Raw genomic sequence first — 6,038 nt, forward strand, 5'->3', positions numbered from 1 at the left:
AGGATGGAGATACATCTGAGAAATGGCATCATTAGGTGATTTCATCATTGTGTGAACATCATAGAGTGTACTTACACAAACCTAGATGGTATAGCCTACTACACACCTAGGCTGTATGGTGCTAATCTTATCGGACCACTGTCGTATATGCGGTCCATCGTTGACCCAGTGTTACGTGGTGCATTACTGTAGATGAGTGGCAGATGCTTTGTTAGGTTTATTTATTGCTTTATTTAATCCTTAAAGCCCCAGGAGACATTATCCCTTTTTTTGTAAATGTGGAAATTTAGGCTCAGTGAAATGATAAAGATTGCTAGAGATAACAGGTGGAGGATTGTATATGGTGAATTGTATATGGTCCAGGTGGGAGTGACTGCAAAACGTTTACCTTTTTAAATTTTAGTCTCTTGTTAAACTGTACTTTTGAAGTTTTTTACTTTTCTACTTATGTTTAGGAATAATATGTCTCTATTTCTTTACATATGTTCCTTCTTGACATAAATGGGGGGAATTGTGTAATTTATCACTTGTTAGGCCTCTTATTTCTGCCTTGGTAGTTGCGCATGATCTCTTTGAAGAGAGCACAAGTACTGGAGCTGAGCAGCAGGATCTCTCTTCTGCTTCACGCTAACAATTTAAGAGGACCTTTACTTTCTTGACTGCCATTCTGTAAGGCGAATGACAACTGACTGTCAGTTTTGAAGACAGACCTAAATATTTTTCCAGAAGTATAACATTTCAGTCAGTATCCCTACCATATAGAAAATAAACCTATTACAGTGTATAGTAGCAGTTCTTAAACATTTTGGTCAAAACCCCTTTTACAATCCTAAAACGTTACTCAGGATGCTAAAGAGCTTGTGTTCATGTGGATCTATTGATGTTTACCATGTTAGAAATAAAACATTTAAAAATATTTATTCATTTAAAAATAAACTGTTTTTTAAAAAAATAAAGCAATGTGTATTACATGTTAATATAGCATTTCTTACAAAATAGTTATTTAAAAATTTAGTGAGAGGAATGGCATTGTTTATGTTTTAGCAAAGCTCTTTGATGTCTGGCTTAATGGAAGACAGCTGGATTCTCCTATCTGCTTCTATATCTCATCTTTTGTAACATGTTGATTTGGTTGAAGTATATGAAGAAAATTCAGCCTCTCAGAGTATGTATTTGGAAAAGAAAGGAGAATTTTTCATATAATTGTGGATGTTCTTTTTTGATGGTACACCAAAACTTGACAAGTGGTAGTTTCTTAAAGGTAGTTGGAGTGGAATCTAAAATCATACCAATGATCTTTTTTACAAACTAAATTTTAAAAATTTATTAATTTATACATTTTATTTTTTTAGAGCAATTTTAGGTTCACAGCAAAATTGAGCAGAAAGTACAGAGAAGTCCCCTATACCCTCTGTCCCTACATGCACAACCTCCCCCAGTGTCAACATCCCTCACCAGAAGAGTACATTTGTTGCAATTGATGAACCAACATTGACACATCAGTATCCCCCAAAGTCCGTAGTTTACATTAGGGCTCGCTCTTGGTGGTGGCTCGCTCTTGGTGGTGTACGTTCTATGGGTTTTGACAGATGTATCATGACATGTATCCACCATTGTAATATGCAGAGTAGTTTCACCGCCCTAGAAATTCTCTGTGCTCCACCCTATTCATCCCTCCCTCCCAGCTAATCCCTGGCAACCACTGAACTTTTTACTGTTCGATGATCCTTTTGTTTTCTCTTATATTAGGATCCATTTGTGAACTTTGCACTGTGAATGGATCTTTTACCCGTGCATAATCTTGTACCATCATGGATTGGTCATTTGGAAAATACTCATTTACTGAATTACACAGACTCCCAAATGTTGACACATTTCATTACTCAGTATCAAAAAGTCACAGCTGATCTCACCACCAGTATCATCAGGGCAAGTGTAAGTCTTGGGAAGCTCTCAGACTCATAGTGGTGGATACAAGTGTTCTAAAATTTTAATCTTTGCTTAAAAGCTTGATTTTTATCATTATAACACGTTTTTTCAGACTTGCTTCGAGAGAATGACTGCCACATACTTGTCTGTCAGTAATTTTTTGTCAATCGTTCTTTTAAGTAAAAATGCTGTTGCATTAAAAAAGCAGCTAGTTCAGCTTGCAGTTCAATCACACAAATGCTTTTCCTTGAGATAATCATTGTACTTTTTTTTTAAGATTGGCACCTAGGCTAACAACTGTTGCCAATCTTTTTTTTTTTCCTGCTTTATTTCCCAACCCCGCCCCCTGCCCCCATACATAGTTCTATATCTTAGTTACAGGTCCTTCTAGTTGTGGGATGTGGGACGCCGCCTCAACGTGGCCTGACGAGCAGTGCCGTGTCTGCGCCCAGGATCCAAATCCTGGGCCGCTGAGGTGGAGCACGCGAACTTAACCACTTGGCCACGGAGCCGGCCCCCTCATTGTACTTTTGTATGTAGCATAAGTACTTGTGTGTACTTCCCAATTTGTCACATAATATTAAAATGATGTCTACTCAAGGGCCATGTTTAGTAAAAATTTACTGCTTCATCAAGAATATTCTTCATGCAACTGACAATTTTTTCACTGTGAGTACGTGGCAGTGATGGTATACTTGATGCCACTACCTCCATTCATGCTAGGATTTCAGTGGTTTTACCACCATTGTATTTGCACCTTCAGTGAAAATGACACATAACATCTTAGTATTATTTTTGAATTTTCAGAGCCCCCAAAGGGTCTCAGGGACTGTCAAAGATCCATGAACTGCCCTTTAAGAACCACTGATGTATGGTAACCGTTAGTCTTATTCTTTACAAAAGTTAATCCAGGGAGAATTGTATTAAGGGAGAACCTTTAGTCCCCTCTTTTGAGGTTTCCTTTGGCATAAGAGGAGTGCTCTTTGCCCCTGCACTTACCTTCTTGGTGCTTTTGGGAGAGAAACTTGGGTAAGCCTAATAGCTCAATCCTATCTTTCCTCTTCTCTCACTTTGGGAGCCAGCCTGCCTGCAGAGAATGTTCTCTGCTCCTCTGTGATTTTGACATCTCAGGGGCCTGCCTTGGTTTTCCAGTATTTCTGGTGACTGAGTAGTCCAGCTTTCTGTTTCCTTCTGGGATTCGGTATTAGGAAATCTACACCTAAGTGTGTCCTCCACAGCCTCTATCAGTAATAAAGCTGAGATTTCATCTGTGTGTCATGACTCCTTTTACCCTTTATTGGTTCTGAACTTGGGTAAAAGAAGTGTTACTTATTGGGCCCCACAAACCCACGAGGGGTTGTGTTGCCTAGTTGGTCTGTTGGGATATGTGTAATTAGCTTAGTAGAAATGGAAAAGTCATGATGATTATGCCAGGTTCTGTTATATTTCTGGTAAAATAGTGTGAGTTTTTTAAACAGTGAGTCCTTCGAGCTTTTAATCCTTAGCATGTCTGACAATGAGGGGTAGTAGGCTTGTTGAAAGCCACATGACTGTGTTGCTTAGCGTTGTTTGTGAAAGAGCCCGGAATTTCAAATCCAGATGCTTTGCCTCTAAGCTCACTTCTACCACTTAATAAAGCTTTTGGCAAGCCTTTTGTAACTCCTCCTGATCCTCAGCTTGTTATGAAGGTCAGTTTGTGCCCTTCTTATTCCTTACAAGATTATAATGGGTCTGATGTAGGACTGCACATGAGACTTCTGTGTTCTTCATTAGCAGGCTGTGCTAATGACAAATGTCATTGATCTGACCCCAAGTAGCAAGCATGTTGTTTCTTCTCTGACTTGGATAAACTGTGTCACAGCATTGTGTTCCACTCAGTAGTGTCGTTATTTCTTTAGAGGCCAGGTAAAACTTGAATAGATACTTGTATTCAAACAAGTATGTAGAGTGAAATGTTTAAGTCCTCTTTAATTTTTCCCAACCACTACTTTGAATCTCCTCCCCAGTGGTAATCACCATTAAATTTGCTGTATGTTCAATGTGTGTGGATGATATATACATACATGTGCGTACATGTGCTTATATGAATGTACTTTGTCACTCAACAGTATGCCTCAAAGATCTTTATCTTTCTCTGTCAGTAAATACTCAGTGATTTTCTATAAAAATAGAAGTCATAATCTCAGTTTCAAAGTTACAAGGGAACTAAATGTTTTTCTCTGTCCTTATCTGGTATATTTAATCTCTACAGCATTTCAGATGATTACACGTACAATCTGTTTCCACTAGAATTCACTGTTTCTTGAAGCTCTTCCGTTTTGAGGCTATTGTGATTGCTTGAGTAATTCATACTATAGTGTAATTTAGAGTAGTTGGAGTATATTGTACAGACAGCAAAGGTGAAAAAGCATGGGGGCAGATATAGAGATCTATGATAGGCTTGGCATGTGTAAAGGCACAGAGGAGCAAAAGAATAAGCATTGTCAGAGAACAGAGAGATGTCCTATAAATTAAAGCATATTACTCCTGTTTTACAGATATGAAATACTAAGGTTCTGAGAGAGAGATTTTAATCCAAAGTAGAAAATAATTGCCATAAATGAGGTTCCTATAAAGTGCTATGGGGATTTTTTCAAAGAATTTTAGCTGAGGTAGTAATCAATTGGGTATGGAAGATTGAATAGGTTTAGAGTATTCGAAGTTGGAGAACCAGAGGTATTGGGAAATATTTTCTAGGTAGGAGGAAAAAATGAAGAAAGACTAAAATGCATGAAGCATATTTGGAAAAAATGAGTAGTTGTAGGATAAATGAAGGTGAATAATGGGAAACAAGGTTGGAAAGGTAGGATGGGGACCAGGTTTAAGAGGACTACAAATTATGGGCTTTGCTGTCTAGATGTCATTCTCTAGGTAAAGAGGAGCTATGCATTTTTAAGCAGAGGAGTTTTAGCTGTTAGTGGAAGAACTGAATTTCTATATAAAAGGAGTTTGGGAAGGCTAGTTGATTGGACTTGAAGTTAAATTCATAAAGCACCATAAACGATTTTGAAAAAACATCAGTTTTGTCAAAAAAAATGGAGAAGGGGATGCAGATTATGAGGATGGCCAAAGCTCCCTTAAATAACCAATGGCCCTGCTGCTGCTGGGGATAGCAGTGTGTAAAATGTATGGGACTGCAGAAGCATAGGAGTAGAGATCTACACAGGGATTTTCACTAGTTCCCTTTGTGTTAAATCTTCCTTCTCTTCTATTTCAGCTTTAATTTCCTAGAAAGGTTGTTACAAACCTGAGAAAGGCTTTTGCTTCATACCTCCCACTCCCCCTTTTAAAAATTGAGATGAAATTTTAATAACACAAAATTAACCATTTTAAAGTGTATAATTCTACAGCATTTAGTTCTGCAATGTTCTGGAACCCCATCACCTTTTATCAAGTTCCAAAACATTTTCATCATCCCCCCCAAAAATCCCACACCCATTAAGTAGTCAGTGCCCATTGCCTCTTCCCCATCTTTCCTAGCAACACCATTTGCTTTCTGTCTCTGTGGATATACGTATTTTGGATATTTCATATAAATGAAATCAAACAATATGTGGCTTTTTGTATCTGGCTTCTTTCACTTAGCATAATGTTTTTGATACATTGTAACATGTATCAGTACTTCACTCCTTTCTTTGCATGAGTAATATCCAATTGAATGTATATACCATTTCGTTTATCCATTCATCTGTTGATGGACTTTGGTAGTTTCCACCTTTTGGCTATTGTGAATAGTACTTCCTGTCCAAGTATTTGAGTACCTCTTTTCAGTTATGTTGGGTATGTAACTGTGGGGGGGGGGGGGGGGGGGGACTGGAATTGGCCACCCCAAGATGTGTCTGTTTGGCATGAGGATTATTTTGGCCTGGTTACTTTTAAAAACTGCAGACAGGAAAGAAACTCTGAAAAGTAGAATTTACTTACCCTTTCTTAAGAGACATTTACATTTGTAAGGGAAATCTCCATCTGTAAAGGTGTCTCCCTCTCTGTACCAGGAAGAAGGGGGATGGCCTTATCTCTAGAGACTCTTATCAATGCAGAAGAGGGGACTTAAATCTGCATAATAACCT

The sequence above is a fragment of the Equus caballus genome, chromosome 7 (assembly GCF_041296265.1).
Source record: "Equus caballus isolate H_3958 breed thoroughbred chromosome 7, TB-T2T, whole genome shotgun sequence".
Classification (NCBI taxonomy): Eukaryota; Metazoa; Chordata; class Mammalia; order Perissodactyla; family Equidae; genus Equus; species Equus caballus.